General features: G+C 41.1%; 1 protein-coding gene across 46 annotated transcripts in view; it reads right to left on the bottom strand.

Moving 5' to 3' along the window:
* R3HDM2 (R3H domain containing 2) overlaps window positions 1–21,798 on the bottom strand; it is a 184,961-nt gene that overhangs the window by 80,191 nt on the left and 82,972 nt on the right. For 5 of the 46 annotated variants that reach the window (XM_063786411.1, XM_063786423.1, XM_063786422.1 and 2 more), the window contains exon 3: window positions 10,596–10,655. The exons of 36 other annotated variants lie outside the window; for them this stretch is intronic. The gene's annotated coding sequence lies outside the window, so the exon portion shown is untranslated. Of the gene's footprint in view, window positions 1–10,514; window positions 10,662–11,375; window positions 11,664–21,798 lie in introns of those variants that run through there. 5 more of the 46 variants (XM_063786412.1, XM_063786429.1, XM_016924851.4 and 2 more) reach the window with 4 other exon arrangements.

The raw sequence follows: 21,798 nt of genomic DNA, 5'->3' as shown, positions 1-21,798 counted from the left end.
CTCCCGGGTTCACGCCATTCTCCTGCCTCAGCCTCCCAAGTAGCTGGAACTAAAGGCACCCGCCACCATGCCCTGCTAATTTTTTTGTATTTTTAGTAGAGACGGGGTTTCACCATGTTAGCCAGATGGTCTCGATCTCCTGACCTTGTGATCTGCCCGCCTCGGCCTCCCAAAGTGCTGGGATTACAGGCGTGAGCCACCGTGCCCGGCCGGAATCTTTAGGGTTTTCTATATCTAAGATCCCATCGTCTGCAAATAGAGATAATTTTACTTTTTCCCTTCTAATTTTGATGCCTTTTCTTTCTTTTTCTTACCTTGTCATTCCACCATCCTCTCTTGGCTGAATGACTGCAACATCCCTCTAATTGGTCTCTTTACTTCCACTTTCACCCCTACCATAGTATTTTGTCAACAGCAGCCACAATGATTGTGTAAAAACGTTGTTAGGTCATTTTACATCTTTGCTCAAAATCCCCCAATGGGTCTCCATCTCACTCAGAGCAGATGTCCCTAAAATGATCTACAAGACCTTAAATGACCTGACCACCAATGTTTGTTCTTTGACCCTATCTCTTACAAAACCCCAAATACCTCCTATACCATTTCCTTGACTTTATTTTTCTCATCGTTTATCATTGTCAAACTATCAATTTATTTTACTATTTATCTTGTTTATTATCCTCTGTCCCCAAGGTACACTCAAAGAGGGCAGGGATTTTGATTTTGCTTTGCTCGCTGCTTATAAACAGGGTCTAGAATAGTGCCTGGCATATAATAAGTATATTTTAAAATAAATAAGTGAATTAAAGTAATTTGCAGGCTGGGCAATATAGGGAAACTCTGTCTCTGTAAAATTTTTTTATGGCTCACGCCTGTAATCCCAGCACTTTGGGAGGCCGAGGTGGGTGGGTCATGAGGTCAGGAGATCGAGACCATCCTGGCTAACACGGTGAAACCCCGTCTCCACTAAAAATACAAAAAATTAGCCGGGCGTGGTGGCAGGCACCTGTAGTACCAGCTACTTGGGAGGCTGAGGCAGGAGAATGACATGAACCCGGGACGTGGAGCTTGCAGTGAGCCAAGATCACGCCACTGTACTACAGTGTGGGTGACAGAGCAAGACTCTGTCTAAAAAAAAAAAAAAAAATTTTTTTTTTAAATTAGCTAGGCATGGTGGCATGTGCCTATAGTCCCAGATACTTGAAAGGGTGAGGTAGCAGGATCATTTGAGCCCAGGAGGCTATGGTGAGCTGTGATTGTACCATTGGATTCCAGCCTGGACCACAGAGCAAGACCCTGTCTTGAAAAGAAAAAAGTAATTTGCCATATTAATAGAATGTAAACAGTGGCCAGGTGTGATGATCCATGCCTGTAATCCCAGAACTTTGGGAGGCTGAGGTGGGAGGATTGCTTGAGCCTAGGATTTTGAGACCAGCCTGAGCAACATAGTGGAACCCTGTCTCTACAAAAATAAAAATAAAAAAATAAACCAGGTGTGGTGACACACACCTGTAGTCCCAGCTACTTGGGAGGCTGAGGTAAGAGGATCGCTTGAGCCTGGGAGGTCAAGGCTACAGTGAGCTGTGATTGCATCACTCCAGCACTCCAGCCTGGAGTGAGACCCTGTCTCAAAAAAAAAAAAAAAAAAAAAGTAAGTGGCAAAGCTAGAATTCAACTCAAGAATGCCTCCAAATTCATGTTATTTCTTTGATACCACACTGTTTTCTCAAAACGGTCTGCTGCTTTCCCAAATTCAGATCAGGATGGCTTTCCCAAATTTTCACCTAAGAGATCAGTGTTTCTCATTCAAAATAAAGCTTAGCAAGAAAAGATCCGCAAGATCTAAAAACTGTGTGAACTGAGATTCAAGTTTATAACCTGTGAATCTAACGTGATACTTTTTTCCTCCTGCTTTGTGCTTATCCAATGAACCAAACCACATTCCTTATTCTTACCCTAAGGTGAGTTATCCAGTCAGATACTGAACACACTTTTTGTCCCTCTTTGCTTAATAGAGAATCTAAAATTGGTTTTTCCTGAGATGGAGGTGATGATATAATGATTCATATCTTACAGAGAGCTGAGTAGCTCAAAAGAAAGGAATAAACTCATGGGCCTTTGGATATCGCTTTCAATCCTTTAGCTCTGTAAATACCTAAGTATGAGAACACTGGGAGAGCAAAGAATAAGACCCACCATAATTTCTCAAGTATCCCTTGACATAAAGTGTAAGAAGGGAAACGCAAAACTCTTGACTTCTTTCATTTACAAGATCTAGAGAGGGAAATTTCTATGAATGAATCATTCTTATTCTCTTGGGCATTAAAATAGGAAAAGGAACATGCCATGATCTGCTATGACAAGGAACCAACACTGAGCTCAGTGAAATATCCCAGACCTAAGTCAATATATACAAACAAGCTAGAGAAGTAAAGATGGAAAACATGGAAGCTACCCCCAGCTATTCCTCTATCTCCAGACCAAAGAGAGAGACAACTATGTAATGTTGACAGGGATCTACCATGTCAGATTAGAGGAGAAAAAAAAGAAAAACATGGAAGAAAAAAGCTAATAATTTCCGATGCAGATTTAAAAGCTATCAAAATAAGAAAGGCAGCTTCAGGCCAGGCACAGTGGCTCATGCCTGTAATCCCAACACTTTGGGAGGACAAAGTGGGTGGATCACCTAATGTCAGGAGTTTGAGACCAGCCTGGCCAACATGGTGAAACCCCGTCTCTACTAAAAATACAAAAAAATTAGCCAGGCATGGTGGCAGGCGCCTGTAATCCCAGCTACTTTGAAGGCTGAGGCAGGAGAATCGCTTGAATCTGGGAGGCAGAGGTTGCAGTGGGCCGAGATTGCGCCACTGCAGCCTGGGTGACAAGAGCGAAACTCCATCTCAAAATAAATAAATAAATACATAAATAAATATTTCTGGAGGGAGGGAGGGAGGAAGGAAGGAAGAAAGGAAGGGCACTGGATGTGGTGGCTCATGCCTGTAATCTCAGCACTTTTGGAGGCTGAGGCGGGTGGATGACGAGGTTAGGAGTTCGAGACCAGCCTGGCTAACGTGGCGAAACCCCATCTCTACTAAAAATACAAAAAATTAGCCGGGCGTGGTGGCATGTGCCTGTAATCCCAACTACTTGGGAGGCTGAGGCAGAAGAGCTTGAACCCAGGAGGCAGAGGCTGCAATGAGCCGAGACTGTGCCACTGCACTCCAGCCTGGGACAGAGCGAGACTCTGTCTCAAAAAAAAAAAAAGAAAAAGAAAGAAAGGCAGCTTCATATATATATAAAAAAAACCTCCTCTAGTCCAGAAGGTCATAGTTAGACTTAGACTTAGCACAAGCCCAACTGGCTGCAGTAGCAGCTCAATTCACAGATAGGTGGTAGGAATTTCCCACCATATCCTCCCCCAATCAAATCACATTAAGAATATGCAATTATCATATTTATATTTAACAGCGAATTTAAAAAACACCTTACACCATTTTTGAAACATTTTATTTCACAGTTTCTATATACAGTTATGGTGTTAATGTCACCTATTATCGAATAATAAATCCTGCAAAGTTAAATGATAATGTGTTTATGTTCTATCTGTTCATTGGCCCCTGGGTCAGCCAATCTGATCCAAGACTCCATGGCAACAGGCTCTATCACTAAGAGCCTCAAGATGAGATTTCCCTTGCCTTTTTTTTTTTTGAAATAAAGCATTTTCCATAGAAACTGCTGCAAAAACTGTCAGAGAATAGTCTATACAGACAAATAAGAAATGCTGCCATTCTGTTATACTAAAAATGAATGGGGCAAGGAGTGAATAGCAAAGACAATCAATCTATGCAAATAACAAGGGATCCCAAAAACCCTGGAGATTTTTCCTTGTTGAATTTCAGTAAAGAAATTCAAGAATCTTTAAACTGCTGGAAAACCAACACCAGGATATATTGAGGAATCAGTGTAGGGATATATTGAGGAATCAGTGTTCAGCTAAATCACAATATTTAAACTTCCCATGCCTCAATATACGGAGAGCTAAAGATTTTAGTTTAGGACTGCTGGCCAGGTGTCGTGGCTCATGCCTGTAATCCCAGCACTTTGAGAGGCCAAAGCAGGAGTGTCACCTGAGGCTAGCAGTTTGAGAGCAGCCTGGGCAACATAGTGAGACCCCACCTCTACCAAAAAAAAAAAAAGTTAGCTGGGTGTAGTGGTACCTCTGTGTAGTCCCAGCTACTTGAGAGGCTATAGCAGGAGGATCCCTTGAGCCCAGGAGGTTGAGGCTATAGTGAGCTATGATTGGGCCATTGCACTCCAGCCTGGGCAACAGAGCAAGACTCGGTCACTACAAAATATATAACATATATTTTTTCGTATATGTAATTTTGTACTGCTGATCTGTGTCAATCTCCCATACTTTTTATTTTTTTGAGACAGAGTCTTGCTCTGTCACCCAGGCTGGAGTGCAATGGCATAATCTCAGCTCACTGCAACCTCTGCCTCCTGGGTTCAAGTGATTCTCCTGCCTTAGCCTCCCAAGTAGCTGGGATTACAGACGCCTGCCACCACGCCTGGCTAATTTTTGTATTTTTAGTAGACACGGGGTTTCACCATGTTGGCCAGGCTGGCCTCAACCTCCTGACCTCAGCCTCCCAAAGTGCTGGGACTACAGGCGTGAGCCATCATGCCCGGCCACCTTTTTTTTTTTTTTTTCTTTTTTAAGTGACAGCATCTTGCTATGTTGCCCATGCTGGAGTGCAGTGGCCTAGTCACAGCTTGCTGCAACTTTGAACTCCTGGGCTCAACCAATCCTCCTGCCTCAGCCTCCCAAATAGCTGGGACTACAGGCAGGTGCCACCATACCCAGCTAACTTTTTTTTTTTTTTTTTGGTAGGGACAGGTTCTTATTAGGTTGCCCAGGCTGGCCTTGAACTCCTGGCCTCACAAGATCTTCCCATGTCGGCCTCCCAAAGTGTTGAGATTATAGGTGTTAGCCAGGCATGGTGGCTCACCGTTGCAAACCCAGCAATTTGGGAGGCTGAAGCAGGAGGATGGCTTGAGCCTATGAGTTCCATCATCCATAAGGAACTTAAATTTACAAGAGAAAAACAAACAACCCCATTAAAAAGTGGGAAAAGGATATGAACAGACACTTCTCAAAAGAAGACATACATGCAGACAACAAGCATATGGAAAAAAAGCTCAATCTCACTGATAATTAGAGAAATGCCAATCAAAAACACCCACAATGAGATACCATACCATAGTATCTAATGGTATCTCATTGTGGGGTTTTTTTTTTTAATTTCATACCTCACACCAGTCAGAATGGCTATTATTAAAAAGTCAAAAAATAACAGATGCTGGTGAGGTTACAGTGAAAAGGAAACACTTATACACTACTGATGGGAGTGTAAATTGTTCAATCATTATGGAAAGCAGTATGATGATTCCTCAAAGAGCTAAAAGCAGAACTACCATTCAACCCAGCAATCCCATTACTGAGTTTATACCTAGAGGAATATAAATCATTCTACCAACATAAAGACACATTCACATGAATGTTCACTACAACACTATTCAGAATAGCAAAGACATGGTCGATTTAGGTTTAATCAACCTAAATGCCCATCAATGACAGACTGGATAAAGAAAATGTGGTACATACACCATGGAATACTATGCAGCCATAAAAAAGAATGAGATAATGTCTTTTGCAGGAACAGGGATGAAGCTCAAGGCTATTATCCTTAGCAAACTAAGGCAGGAACAGAAAACCAAATACCGCATGTTATCACTTATAAGTGGGAGCTAAATGATAAGAACTTGTGGACACAAAGAAGAAAACAATACACACTGGGGTCTACATGAGCGGGGAGGGTGACAGGAGGGAGAGGACCAGAAAAGATAACTATTGGGTACTGGGCTTAACACTGGTGGCAAAATAATATGTATAACAAACCCCTGTGTTTACCTGTGTAACAAACCTTCATATATACCCCCAAACCTAAAATAAAAGTTAAAAAAAAAAAAAAAAGAGGCTATGGAATAGAACAAAGGTTTCCAGAGCTAGGCAATGCTAATGTTTACATTACAAAATTGTCTTCCATGCTTTACTTATAAGTAGATTCTTGAAGTTGAAAAGTAATTTTTCAAATAAATTTTTGAAAATTATTTGTAAAAAAGTCTAGATCTCATTTGTTAGCACTTGAGTTCCAAGGGACCCACACAGCAGACTAACGTGAGAAGCAACAGACAGAATTTCAGAAATTCCTAAACCTGAGAAAATCTTTTCTGGAATGCTATTTCAAATTTCCCAAGAATTCTCTTTCTCTCTTTTTCTTGTTGTTGTTGTTGTTGTTGTTGTTGTTGTTGTTTTGAGACAGGGTCTCGCTCTGTTGCCCAGGTTGGATGGAGTATAGTGGTGCTATCTCGGCTCACTGTGGCCCCAATCTCATGGGCTCAAGTGATCTCCTGCCTCAGCCTTCCAATTAGCTGAGCCTACAGGGCCATATGCTTGGCTAAATTTTTTTTGTTCTTTTGTAGAGTCTGGATCTCCCTATCTTGCCTAGGCTGGTTTCGAACTCGGGCTCAAGGGATCTGCCTATCTTGGACTCCCAAAGTGCTGGGATTACAGGTATGAGCCACCGTGCCCAGCCCAAATTTCCCAAGAATTCTTAAGGCAACAACTCAGAAAATGGGGTAGAAGCAACTTTCAGTGGGAGTCATAAATTGTATTAAAGCATTTTTTTAAGTCACTGCAAAGAAAGTCACTAGTAGGCCTATCTGCACGTTAAATTTCCTCTATACCATCAGCAAAAACAAAAAACAAACAAAAAAACCCGAAACATTGCACTCTAGTTCTATAACCTTGTGTATGTGTGTGAAGATCTTGGGTTAGCAGATATAGAAAGAGAGCATATTTATTAATCTCAGAAGGACAAGAAGGTGCATGAAGAGGGTATCTTCTCAGAGATGTTACCTCCCAATATGAAAGCCCCAAACTCGAATCATAGGAAGCTATCTTTCTCAACTAATGATAGCAGCAGCTATCATTTACTGTATTCCAAACACTATGTCCAGGTTATACAGGTCATCACAATTATTTGAATTTAACAAATGCTAAAAATTTTCGTCTGTCAGATATGAACACTAGAAATTTTTATATTTTTTAATTTTTATGATTAGAAAAGTACTGCAGGTTTCTTTATACTTAGAAAAAACACGCATGGCCGGGTGCAGTGGCTCACGCCTGTAATCTCAGCTCTTTGTGAGGCTGAGATGGGCGAATCACCTGAGGTCAGGAGTTCAAGACCAGCCTGACCAACATGGAGAAACCCTGTCTCTACTAAAAATACAAAATTATCCGGGCATGGTGGCGCATGCCTGTACTCCCAGCTACTCAGAAGGCTGAGGCAGGAGAATTGCTTGAACCCGGGAGGCAGAGGTTGCGGTGAGCCAAGATCACACCATTGCACTCCAGTCTGGGCAACAAGAGCAAAGCTCCATCTCAAAAACAAAAACAAAAACAAAAACAACACGCACAATTATAGAGAAGAAAACAAACAAACAAAAATACCCATGATCAACAACTCAGAGATAACTGCTATTAACAACATGATGCTTTGAGATATCTCTTTCTAAACTTTGTTTCCATATTAGTACAGAATTTGTATCCATATTGGTTGGATATGTTCAAGTGATCCTCCTGCCTCAGCCTCCCGAGTAACTGGGACTACAGGCGTGAGCCACCACGCCCAGCTAATTTATTTGCATTTTTGGTAGAGACGAGGTTTCACCATATAGCCCAGGCTGGTCTCGAACCCCAGACCTCAAGTGATCCACCCACCTTGGCCTCCCAAAGTAACATGCTGGGCTTACAAGTGTGAGCCACAATGCCGGATTCTGATGTTCATTTTAAAAACTCAATCTCGTACATGGCTTGAAAATCTCTTATGGCTTCCTCAAAAATTACATGTGATCTGAAGACACAAATAGTACATCCCCCTGCCTTTTTTTTTTTCAAAGGGAGAGAGAGAGAGAGAGATAGGATCTCATTCTGCCACCTGGGCTGGACTCTATTTCTAAATATTAATAATAATGGCTAATGCTAAGTCTTTAAATGACCAGGAACTGTCTTAAAAGATTTATTATGTATATATTAACTCTTTTAATCCTCAAAACAACACTAGGAAGTGGGTACTAATTATTGTCTTCGTTTTACAAATGTGTGTGCATGTGTGTGTCTTTTTAAAAGGCAGAGTCTTGCTCCGTTGCCCAGGCTGGAGTGCAGAGGTGTGATCTCGGTTCACTGCAACCTCTGCCCAGTAGCTGGGATTACAGGTGTTCGCCACCATACCCGGCTAAATTTTTTTGTAGTTTTAGTAGAGACTGGGTTTCACCATGTTGGCCAGGCTGGTCTCAAACTCCTGACCTCAAGTGATCCATCTGCCTCAGCCTCCCAAGGTGCTGGGATTACAGGTGTAAGTCACTACGTCTGACCCATTTTACAAATGGAGACGTTAAGTAATTTGGTCAAGGTCACAGAGCAGCAATTGGCAAAGCTGGGATTTGAATTCCAGGGGGCAAGCATTCAACCAGTAAGTTTTTTCTAAAGAGAAGCTCTTGGCAGATGTGGTGGCTCATGACTGTAATTCCAGCACTTTGGGAGGCCGGTGGGTGGATCACGAGGTCAGAAGTTCAAGACCAACCTGGCCAACATGGTGAAACCCCATCTGTACTAAAAATACAAAAATTAGCTGGATGTGGTAGCATGCACCTGTAATGCCAGCTACTTGGGAGGCTGAGGCAGGAGAACTGCTTGAACCCGGGAGGTGGAAGTTGCAGTGAGCCAAGATCATGCCACTGCAGTCCAGCCTGGGTGACAGAGAAAGACTCCGTCTAAAAAAAAAAAAAGAGAGAGAGAGAAAGAGAAGCTGTTAACAGTGAGAGCTGTTAAGGGAGTGGGCTAGGAGAGGAAGATATCAGAGAGAAGAGAATTAAGTAGGTATAGTAACTTTTAGGCACAGTAGTGTCCTTCCAACATATATATCACATTTTTAATTATCCCAAACGGGGTGATGCTAAAAACAACGATTTATAGAAGCTGTTCTTGATCTTTCCTTCTTCCAAAAACAAAAAACAAAAAAAGTAGGGAGAAAAGGGGATAAAAAGAAACAGAAATCTTACTTCTCTAACATCTTTCAATAGCTTTTCTTTTTCCTTGACCTCTTCCAAAACCTTGATGGTTAGAAAATAAAAGATTTCAAAAGAAGGCACTCCCAGTTGAAATAAAAAGAACTTTTGGCAATTTTTCCCTTGGTAATGACAAACATTTAAGAAAGACTTTAGGTCTATCTTATCTACCCTCAAATGAAAGGAAAACCAAGTAAACAAAACCGTCATCTTTTAATTTCACAGCAGTTTTCTTCCCCCTCAAAGGCTATTCCTGTCCTAGTTGCAGACAGGGAACTGCTCCCAGTGACGTCAGAGCAGTCTCCCAGCAACGATTAATGAGGGTTGTCCACCACAGGGGTTTCCTGAAAAGCTAGCAAGAAATTATCCACAAATTTGCTGCAATATCAAGATGCAAGGATGTGGTGGAATTTCTCTTAACCCTTATAGCTCCTGTCTCTGGCAAACATCTAAATAGGTTATTCTTCTAGAATTCTCTCCATTTGCCCTAGGATTATCTTCCTTTTTCTCCTCCTACCACACCCCACCCCCCAAAAATAGATTGTGTTGGTTTGAAACATTTATGGCTGTAATAAATATTAATATAATTGAACTATCATAGAAAAATAAGAATACCTAATGTAAGCTGAGAAGCAGACATTATTACTCTTTTCACTTCACACAAAGAATTTAGAGTAAATGAAAGCACAGAACAGAAGAGAAAATAAAGATAGAAAATAAACCAGCATATTTTTAAAGGTACTTTTCCACATATGTTACCTAAATACACATTGACAGATAGGTAAACCCTTAATTTTCCTAGGCTCTAGTTTACTGAGTTTTTCAAACTGACCTCTGCAGCCCTCTAGAAATCAGCGGTATTAAAATGGAATTGCATGAAAAGCGACTGGAAGCCCAGATACTCAATCCAAAAAAAAAAAAAAAAAATGGGTTGGGCTGTTATGCTCACACCTAAGAGCATATATAACAATTTCTTCCTAAAGCTTCGCTTTAGCTACATACATCAAAATTAGAATTTTGTTCTAAACTACAATGTCAAGGAATTTTACATAACTACCTATTTTTTAGGTCTGAGAAACAGTGTACAAACTGTCTGTGCAAATAAGGCAGAAAAATTCCAAATCCAAAACTCAACCAAAATTATTCATGGATCCTGGTTCCAGAAACCTGCTCATGAGTTCTTTATCTTTCCTTATTTAGAAAAAGTAATTAGGTAAAATTAACAGCAGGACATATAGGGTTAATTCAGGCACCCTGCTTCAGCAATTCTGACTTCGGTCTGACCCTATTTTAAAAGGAAACAAACAAAATTATAGCACCTTTAAAACATCCCACTTTGGCTTCAGCTCTATTCAATGGCACCCAGTTACCAACATCAAGTCACAGAAGGAAGAACGCACCGCTTCAGATGGATTTTTCTTCTTCCTTCTCTCCGTCCCCTCCCTCTCAGAAGAAAAAGACTGCAAACAAAATCACTACGTCACTGGAGGTAGAGGGAATCCCATCTCTGCACTCTTTAGAAGCCAAGGCCAGCAAATAAAAACAAGCCAATTATAAGAAAAAGTAATACAAAATAAGAATAAATAAACCCAGAAGAAATCCATGTGACAATCTCAACACATCAAAAGGCATTTTTTAGTAAAAAGGTTTTAACAAATGCCTCCTAGGATGTTCATAATCAAAAAAGCTCCCCAGACATAGCAAAGGCTTATCACATTTAAAGACTAGGGGATAGTTACGTAAAGATATGGGACAGACAGGCACATTCACCAGCCAGGTGCGGATAGCTGGGTAATGACACAGTGAAGGATATTTATAGGGGAATCCCTGCTTCCTGCAATGTGCGTCAACAGCATCACCAAAGAGAACAGAAATCACCACTGTTCTCATAAGCTGCATCTGAATGAAGCATTGCTTGAAATAGCCATGGAAGAGGTAAAATCTGAATAGTGTAAAAGTTCTAGCAAACCTAATTTTTATATTTTAAAGATAAAAAACAGCAAATGAAAATGCCTAAAAAACCTTCACAAAACTTAGCACTTCAAAATTCTCTAATTTCCCTAGTGTGTACTATACAGTTAAATCAGCCAAGATAGAAAAATACCTTTATAGCTTCTTTCTACCCAGTCTGTGGAGTTCAAGGACTTTTATATAAAAAAAGAAAATTATCCAAAACTCACCCCAGATGGATCTGTACTTACACCAACAGCGAGCTCACATTATTAATGGAGACTTCATTGTAAAGATCTGTTCTGCCGGAATTTTGCCGGAAGAAATTCCTTCTGGGAAACCTGTGCCTCTTCCCCCACCCACAGCCCTCTCCCGCCCCCTTCACCCTTGAATGAAATGATACTGATCCTTGCTGCTGCAGCTCCAGCTAACTAATTGCTCTGACAAGCAGCTCTGAAGCCGACCATGGCCCAGCTGTTCAGAGAGATATCATCCAGAGCTCTGCCAACAGTCACACTGGCACATACACTCACAGACACAGGCACACACAGACACACACACACACACACACACACACACACAGAGGCTGTAAGAGCACCCCCTCCCACCTCCTCTTCTCGCTCTCATTCAAGTACTTCAGTGGCACGCCTGCCTCCACACTGCTCTGAGGATAGCTTTTAAAGACACAGCAGCAGCTCCTTTCTGCTACATATGTCAAAATACCAAAATAGTCTCTTTAGTGAATAACAAGTTGGAAATATGTATTGAATTAAAAGCTCACCTTTAAATTTATCTTACCTTTTTCTCACCTGCAAAATAACTGAGGTCAGAGATATGATCTTTGCCTAAAAGCTACTGGGCTGGACTTTAGAAATGTAAAATTAAGACCAAACCTTGTTATAGAGAATTTTCTTGCCAGCGAGCTATATTTAGTAAAATTGTTTTTCATTTTGGGGCAGAAGGCAGACAGCACAGGATACCAGTAGCTATCTGTTCCTCTTCCTATTATTTGCCCCCAAAGGAAGGGAAAAATACTTTGGCTATAAAATGAGGGAATAAGGAAACCATGAAGGCATCTTACTGACAGAACTGATGAAAAAGGATGGTAATGGAGAGTTAAGTACAGGGATGACAATAAGTAGATTAAAATAAAGAAATTGGTACAAAGGAGACCAGGAAAGAAAAGTAATTATTTGAGAAAGTATACATGGCTCTGGAACGGCAAGCTTAGATATGACCCTCGGGTCTTAATTTTTTTTTTTTTTTGAGACGGAGTTTCACTCTTGTTGCCCAAGCTAGAGTCCAATGGCGCGATCTTGGCTCACCACAACCTCCGCCTCCCGGTTCAAGCGGTTCTCCTGCATCAGCCTCCCGAGTAGCTAGGATTACAGACATGCGCCACCAGGCCCAGCTAATTTTGTATTTTTAGTAGAGACAGGGTTTCTCCAGGCTGGTCAGGCTGGTCTCGAACTCCCGACCTCAGGTGATCTGCCTGCCTTGGCCTCCCAAAATGCTGGGATTACAGGCGTGAGCCACCGAGCCTAGCCTCAGATCTTAATTTTTAAGAGCCCAAGGAAAGATAGTAATAATCTCTATTGCTCAGGAAGTAATGAACATTACAGGCAGTGCATGATCTGCAACAGCACAAAATAATGTATAGCTATGGTCAAGGCATCCTGATGAAAACAATAAAACCTGTCACAAAAACACATCTATTTATTCATTCAGACAAATACTTGTCTGGTTGGGTTATTACTATGGACAGGAGCTAAGATAAGCTCTAGGAATAAGAGATAGACTCATGAAGGGTCTTACAAAAGGTTAAAAAAAAAAAAAAAAAAAACAAGTTCTGGCTTTTACTCTGAGTGAGATGAGAAGCCTTAGGAAGGCTGATCCCGCAGGGCCAAATCGACCACTGAAAGCAATCTAACTTTTACACTTCATGAGATGACAGGCCATTTGTGGTTTTTAAGCAGATGAATGACATGTTTTTGACCTTTATTTATTTCTTTGTTGCCCTGAAATTTTTACTTGAGAAATTTCTAACATAAAAAGAATTTGCAAAACCAGCACAACAATCACCTAAATACATATACAAACTTATGTATACACATATGTGCATGCATATATGTGCATATAAATTTTTTTCAGGTCTATTTGACATGCTTTCATGATGACTCTTCACACCTAAAACAATTCAGTACGTATCTCCTAACATTAAGGTCATTCTGAACTATAAGAATAGCCATCAGCCAAATCTCAGATGAGTGGGTAGGTGATATACATGCAAGGCAGATCTAAATAGCACTGCAAAGCCTTCAAAAACTGAACAGACTTTGGAATCATCACTCACGAAAAGCTGCACGGAACTTGAAGTTGAACACAACCAGGTTGAATGTCTGCTAAAATTAAAGTCAATATTCACCACAGGATTTAAAGAAGACCCTGACATTCATGACATAATATTCAAATTTTCCAGGATACAATCTAAAATTTCCCAGCATATGAAGAATCAAGATAATTTGAATTTGTATAAGAAAAGAGATGAACAGTCAAAACAAGAAGATGATGCAAATGTTGAAATTAACAACCTCACATGACAAAAATATTCCAACAAGGTAGGACAAACATTCTTGAAACTAATGAAAAGACAGAATGTCTCAGCAAAGAAACAGAGGATATAAAGAAGAATCAAATGAAAATTTTAGAACTGGAAAATATAACAACCAAAACATAAAAACTCACTTGATGAGTTCAACAGCAGAACAGAAATGACAGGGGAGTCAATGAATTTGAAGTCAGATCAACAGAGGTATCAAATGTGAACATTGAATTTCAACACTAAAGGAAAAAAATTTCTCCTTTTTGTTTTTTGTTTTTTTTTTTGAGATGGAGTTTTGCTCTTGTTGCCCAGGTTGGAGTGCAATGGCGCAATCTCAGCTCACCGCAACCTCCACCTTTCCACCTTCCTGGTTCAAGCGATTCTCCTGCCTCAGCCTCCCGAGTAGCTGGGATTACAGGCATGCGCCACCATGTCCGGCTAATTTTGTATTTTTAGTAGATACTGGGTTTCTCCATGTTGGTCAGGCTGGTATCAAACTCCCGACCTCGGGTGATCTGCCTGCCTCGGGCTCCCAAAGTGCTGGGATTACAGGCATGAGCCACTGCAACTGGCCTAAAAAAATTTCCTTATTGGGGGAAAAAAAAAACCAGATCATCAAGGACCTGAGGAACAATACCAAAATGTCTAATATTCAGGACATTAGAGTCCCAGAAGGTGAGGAGAAAGAGTGTACTGAAATACTGAAAGAAATAATGGAAGCAAACTTCACAAGTTTGACAAAAGACATAAACCAACAGATTCAAGAAGCTCAGTAATTGCCCCAAACAGGATAAACACAAACAAATCCATGATAAACTCCTGGATTCATCATAACCTAACAGCTAAACACAAAAAGAGAAAAAATCTTGAAGGCAACCAAAATGAAATGATGCATTCGTTATTAAGGCAATAATGATTCAAATGGCTTCATATTTCTTTTATACACACACACACACACACACACACACAGACACATATATTAAGAGACAGGTCTTGCTTTAGCATCAGGCTGGAGTGCAGTGGCAGGATTGCAGCTCACTGCAGCGTTGAACTTCTGGGCTCAAGCAATCCTCCTGCCTCCTGGTTCTGGCTCTCAGGTAGCTGGGACTACAGGCATGTGCCCCCATGCCCCCTAATCTATATTTATTTTATTTTTTTAGAGAAGAGTTCTTGCTATGTTGCCCAGGCTTCTCAACTCCTGGCCTCAAGCAATCCTCCCACTTCAGCCTCCCAAGTAACTGAGATTACAGGCACCAGCCACCATGCCTGGCAGCTTCATATTTCTTATCAAAAACCAGGAGAATGAGGGCTGGGTGCGGTGGCTCACGCCTGTAATCCCAGCACTTTGGTAGGCCGAGGTAGGCAGATCACCTGAGGTCAGGAGTTCGAGACCAGGCTGGCCAACACAGTGAAACCCAACCTCTACCAAAAATACAAAAATTAGCCGGGCGTGGTGGTGGGTGCCTGTAATCCCAGCTACTCAGGAGGCTGAGGCAGAATTGCTTGAACCCGAGAGGTAGAGGTTGCAGTGAGCCAAGATCGTGCCATTGCACTCCAGCCTGGGCAACAAGAGCAAAACTCCGTCTCAAAAAAAAAAAAAAAAAAAAAAGGCCTGGAGCAGTGGCTCACACCTATAATCCCAGCACTTTGGGAGGCCGAAGCGAGTGGATCACCTGAGGCTAGGAGTTCGAGACCAGCCTGGCCAACGTGGTGAAACCTCGTCTCTACTAAAAGTACAAAAAATTAGCCAGGCATGGTGGCGGGCGCCTGTAATCCCAGCTACTTGGGAGGCTGAGGCAGGAGAATCACTTGAACCCAGGAGGCAGAGGTTGCAGTGAGCCAAGACTGTGCCATTGCACTCCAGCCTGGGCAACAAGAGTGAAACTCCATCTCAAAAAAAAAAAAAAAAGAAACCATGAGAACTAGAAGGAAGTGGGACAACATTTTTTTTAAAGTGCTAAATGAAAGAACTATAAATACAGTATTCTATATCTAGAGAAAATATCCTTCAGTAATGAAGATGAAATAAAGACATTCTCAGATGAAGGAAAACTAAGAGAATTCACAGTAGCAGATCTGCACTAAAAGAATGGTCAAAGGACATTTTACAAAAAGAAAATGATAATACAACAAAATATGGAAGACCAGAAGGAAGAAAAACATAAATGGTAAATATTTGATTACATATAATAGACTATACTCCTATTGAGTTCCTTAAAATGTTTGATGTTTGAGAGCAAAAGTTTTAAGTTGATGGGGTTTTTAATGTATGTAGATGTAACAGATAAGGCAACTACAACATAAAGAGGGATACGAAAGAAACCTATATGGTGGTAAGGTTTCAAGACTCCACCTGAAATGGTAAAATATCAATTCTAAATATTAAAAGTTACATGTAGCTGGGCATCGTGGCTCACACCTGTAATCCCAGCATGTAAGGAGGCTGAGGCAGGAAGGTCACCTGAGGCCAGGAGTTCAAGACAAGCCTGGTCAACATAGCGAGACCCTATCTGTACAAAAAAATTAAAAAATTAGCCGGGCTTGGTGGCATAGGCCTACAGTCTCAGCTACTCAGGAGGCTGAGGAGGGAGGATCACTTGAGCCCAGGAGTTTGAAGCTGCAATGAGCTGTATCTGTGCCACCGCACTCCAGCCTGGATGACAGAGTGAGACCCCATCTTAAAAAAAAAAAGTTAGGTGTGTATATCTACATGCACACATGTGTACATGTACCACATATCTGTGTGTGTATATATGTGTGTATATGTGTGCATACATACATAGAGATCTAGAGAGATCTCTACAGTAACCAATAAAAAACCTATACAAAAAGATATAGTCAGAACCAGGTAGATAAATTACAAAGATTAAAATCCAATACTACAAAGGTTCAAATCACTCAAAGGCAAAACAACAGAATCAACAAGTGATTAAAAAATAAGAGGAACAAAGAAAAAACACAGAATAAGATGGTAGACAAAATCTAACATAGTAACAATTATATTAAGTGTAAATTGTCTAAAAATGCCAGTTAAAAGACAGAGATTATCCAAATACATTTTTTAAAATGACCCAATTACATGCTGTCTACAAGGAAAAGAAAAGAAAAATTTCTGCTGTTTAAGCCACCTAGTCTGTGGTATTTTGCAACAGCAGCTGAAGCTGACTTAATACAAGTAGAAACATCTTATATCAATAATCTAACTTTCCATCTTAAGAAACTAAAAAGAGGAGAACAAAATACATTCAAAGGAATCACAATGAAGGTAATAATAAAAAGCAAAACTCAATGAAATTGAAAACAGGAAAAAATATGAAACAAAAAACTAGTTCCTTCAAAGGATAAATAAAATTGATAAATCTCTAGCAGACTCAGATGAGATCTTGCCTAGGTGACAGAGCAAGACCCTGTCTCAAAAAAAGAAAAAAAAAATCCACTATCATGACAGATGTTTCATCCTAAGGAAAAAAAATCTTTTTCCTGTTATTGATAGTTCTGATTGTTCTGTACTTTTTTCTCTGAGGTCAAAAGGTATCAAAATATATCACTGTAAGTGGAAAAGTGAGAAACAGAAATCAGCTTGGCACAGTGACTCATGCCTATAATCTCAACACTGTGGGAGGCTGAAGCCTAAGGATCGATTGAGCCCAGGAGTTCAAGATCAGCCTGGGCAACATGGCGAGACCTCGTCTCCCTTGTCTCTATTAAGAAATAAAAAAAGGCCAGGTGTGGTGGCTCACACCTGTAATCCCAACACTTTGGGAGTCCAAGGCAGGAGGAGCACTTGAGCTTGAGAGTTCAAGAGCAGCCTGGGCAACTAGTGAAACCTCATCTCTACGAAAAATAGGGCTGGGCACGGTGACTCACGCCTGTAAACCCAGCACTTTGGGAGGCCAAGGCAGGTGAATCACCTGAGGTCAGGAGCTCAAGACCAGTCTGGCCAACATGGCAAAACCCCGTCTCTACTAAAAATACAAAAATTTGCCAGGTGTGGTGGCACACGCCTGTAATCCCAGCTACTCAGGAGGCTGAGGCAGGAGAATTGCTTGAACCCGGGAGGCAGAGGTTGCAGTGAGCCAAGATTGTGCCACTATACTCTAGCCTGGGCGACAGAGCGAGACTCCGTCTCAAAAAAAAAAAAAAAAAAAAAGAGAGAAAGAAAAATTAGCCAGGCATGGTGGCACACACCTGTAGTCCCAGCTACTCAGGAAGCTAGGGCAGGAAGATCACTTGAGCCCAGGAGGCTGAGGCTGCAGGCTGCAGTGAGCCGTGATCGCACCACTGCACTCCAACCTGAGCAACAGAGGGAGGCACTGTTTCTAAACAAAAAAAGAAGCGGAAATCAAGTAGTATTGGCTGTTTTTCCATTTTCATTTATGTGTGAATTTTTCATATAAATTTGGGTACATAAAGCATTAATGCAAGTCAATATGTTTCAGTGAACAAGTTTCAGGAGTTCAATTCTAATTATAAATAAACCTGTTGAATTTTTCTGGATAATGCCAGAATTTGGATTACTTGAAAATCAAGGCCGGGCATGGTGGCTCACGCCTGTAGTCCCACCACTTTGGGAGGCTGAGGCGGGCAGATCACGAGGTCAGGAGATTGAGACCATCCTGGCTAACACGGTGAAACCCCGACTCTACTAAAAATACAAAAAATTAGCCGGGCGTGGTGGCAGGTGCCTGTAGTCCCAGCTACTCGGGAGGCTGAGGCAGGAGAATGGCGTGAACCCGGGAGGCAGAGCTTGCAGTGAGCCGAGATCTCGCCACTGCTCTCTAACCTGCCGACAGAGCGAGACTCCGTCTCCAAAAAAAAAAAAAAAAAAAGAAAAGAAAATCAAGAAAATCAAGTAAATTTCTTACTGTTGGCAACTAAATAGTGTTTGCAGCATTTTTATCATGCAGTTAATTCCATCCATTCACTATATTTTTCTAATTCAGTTGTCCTACATCTAAAGTACATGGTTTGCTTTTTTTTTTTTTTTTTTTTTTGAGACAGAGTCTCGCTCTGTCGCCCAGGCTGGAGTGCAGTGGCACGATCTCAGCTCACTACAACCTCCGCCTCCTGGGTTCAAGCCATTCTCCTGCCTCAGCCTCCCGAGTAGCTGGGACTACAAGCATGTGCCACCACGCCCGGCTAATTTTCTGTATTTTTAGTAGAGACGGGGTTTCACCACGTTAGCCAGGATGGTCTCCATCTCCTGTCCTCGTGATCCACCTGCCTCAGCCCGTCGAAGTGCTGGGATTACAGGCGTGAGCCACAGCGCCTGGCCAGTACATGGTTTTAATGTTGTCTGTCTTCTGTGCTGTTCCTGTAAGTTTGCTATTAAAATACATTAAACTCAACCGGGCACAATGGCTCATGCCTGTTATCCCAGCGCTTTGGGAGGCCGAGGTGGGCAGATAATCTGAGGTCAGGAGTTTGAGACCAGCCTGGCCATGGTGAAATCCCATCTCTACTAAAAATACAAAAATCAGCCAGGCATAGTGGCGCATGCCTACAGTCTCAGCTACTCGGGAAGTTGAGGCAGGAGAATCGCTTGAACCCGGGAGGCAGAGATTGCAGTAAGCCGAGATCACGCCACTGCACACCAGACTGGGCGACAGAGCAAGACTCTGTCTCAAACAAATTAATAAAATAAAAATAAAATAAAATACATTAAACTAATAAATAAAATAATCCAACTTTAATAACAACAATAAAAAATGGGAGGAGACTGTGTTGAAACTAGGTGTTGGATTCATGGAAGTTAAACTATTCTCTATTGTTATTTATGTTTAAATTCCCATAAGAAAATTTTTGAAAAGAAAAAAAAGCTTACATGAGTGAAGAGAGATGAAGCCTGAGATAAACTTCCAAAACTTCTCCCATATCTGGATGGCAAATAAAACTACATCAAATGGTCAGGCGTGATGGTTACCCTCTAATCCCAGCTACTTGGGAGGCTGAGACGGGAGGATACCTTGAGCCCAGGAGTTCAAACTGCAGAGAGCTATGATTGTACCACTGCACTCCAGATGGGGCAACAGAGCAAGACCTCACTCAAAAAATAACTAAAACCAAAAACAAACAACTACATCAAATGTCTAAAGAATGAGAACTCATGCCTGTAATCTCGACACTTTGGGAGGCCAAAGCAGGAGGATCGCTTGAGCTCAGGAGTTCAAGACCAGCCTGGGCAACATAGGAAGACCCTGTCTCTACATAAAATTTAAAAATTAGCTAGGCGTTGGCCAGGTGCAGTGGTTCACGCCTGTAATCCCAGCACTTTGGGAGGCCAAGGAGGGTGAATCACAAAGTCAGGAGTTCAAGACCAACCTGGCCAAGATGGTGAAACCCCATCTCTATTAAAAATACAAAAATTAGCTGGGCATGGTGGTGGGTGCCTGTAATCCCAGCTACTCAGGAGGCTGAGGCAAAGAATTGCTTGAACCTTGGAGGTGGAGGTTGCAGTGTGCCAAGACCATGGGTGCCACTGTACTCCAGCCTGGGTGACAGAGTGAGACTCTGTCTCAAAAAATAAAAATAAAATACAAAATTAGCTAGGTGCTCACCTGTGGTCCCAGCTACTCAGAAGGCTGACGTGGAAGGACTGCTTGAGCCCAAGAGGTTGAGGCTGGAGCAAGCCGTGATGGCACCACTGTACTCTAGCCTAGGCGACAGAGCAATATCCTGTCTGATTAAAATAAAAAACTGTCTAAAGAATGAAAAAAGAGATGTAGAACGAAGAGCTGCTGCTGTAGAAGGCAAAATCTGCTTATGTGATGAATAAGACATAATCTGAATTAAGCAATAATTAAGACCAAAAAAACAATAGTGTTCATTCACATCAACAGGATATAAAAGGAAGCAATAAGTAAGGCCTGTGGATGGTGAGTACTGAGGGAGTATGTGCCATTTCTATAGCATGTAGCAGATGGAGAATTCATAAAGAAAATGTCAGCATTTCATTTTAGCAAGTCTTTCTACTTCTCCCCACTGAGAGATTTTCTCTAGGTAAAGCACAAAAACTAACAATAACTAATTCCCAGATTTTCTACTCACTAATTATGTAACAGGCAAACTACTACTCTACCTGTTTGAATGTCATATATAAAATGGGGTAACTCTATCTGTCTTGCAAGATATTACAAAAATTAGAAACAAATCACTAACACACTGTGTGATTTGTACATGGCACAGAGTAGGAACTTAATAAATTGGAGTCAATATTGTTATTACTGAGTTTATATGAAAAAAAGTCATCATTAGAGTCAGGAATGATATACGGATGCTCACCATCACCATCTCTATTAATTATTGAATGGGAAGGCTTAGACAAAAGCAGTAAGACATAAAAAACAAAGAAGGTGTAATTAAAAAGAAACAAAACTTTCCTAAATTTAACCAATGTGGCTGTCTAGTACCCAAGAAAATCTAAGTACCAAACATTTAGCATTTAAAAGAATTCAGCTGAAATGAAGATCAATGTACTAAAATTAACAGTGTATCTATATTCTAACAGTAGAGAAAGGAAATACAATAATTAACAAAACTACTTAGGGTATGGGAGGCTGAGGCAGGAGAATCACTTGAACCCAAGAGGTGGAGGTTGCAGTGAGCCAAGATGGTGCCACTGCACTCCAGCCTGGGCAACACAGCAAGAATCCATCTCAAAAAAAAAAAAAAAAAAACAAATCTAGGGAAAAGAGATCTTTAATGAAAAACTTATGAAATGTTATTGAAGGGTATAAATAACCCAAACAAATGGAGTCATAGATCATATCTCTGGCTAGAACGACTCAATATTGCAAAGTCAGTTCCCCCATGTTGATCTTTAAATTCAATTCAATTCCAACAAAAATGTCAATGGAGTTTAAATAAGATGAACAAGGAAGGAAAATCTGCCACACTAGGCAAACGCTTTTTTTTTTTTTTTTTTTTTAAGATGGATCATCACTCTGTCACCCAGGTTGGAGTGCAGTGGCATGATCTCGGCTCACTGCAACCTCTGCCTCCTGCACTCAGACAATTCTCCTGTCTCAGCCTCGTGAGTAGCTGGGACTACA

Source organism: Pan troglodytes, chromosome 10, assembly GCF_028858775.2.
Source record: "Pan troglodytes isolate AG18354 chromosome 10, NHGRI_mPanTro3-v2.0_pri, whole genome shotgun sequence".
Classification (NCBI taxonomy): Eukaryota; Metazoa; Chordata; class Mammalia; order Primates; family Hominidae; genus Pan; species Pan troglodytes.
The sequence above is the reverse complement of the archived record's forward strand: the minus strand, read 5'-3'. Positions and strand labels throughout refer to the sequence as shown.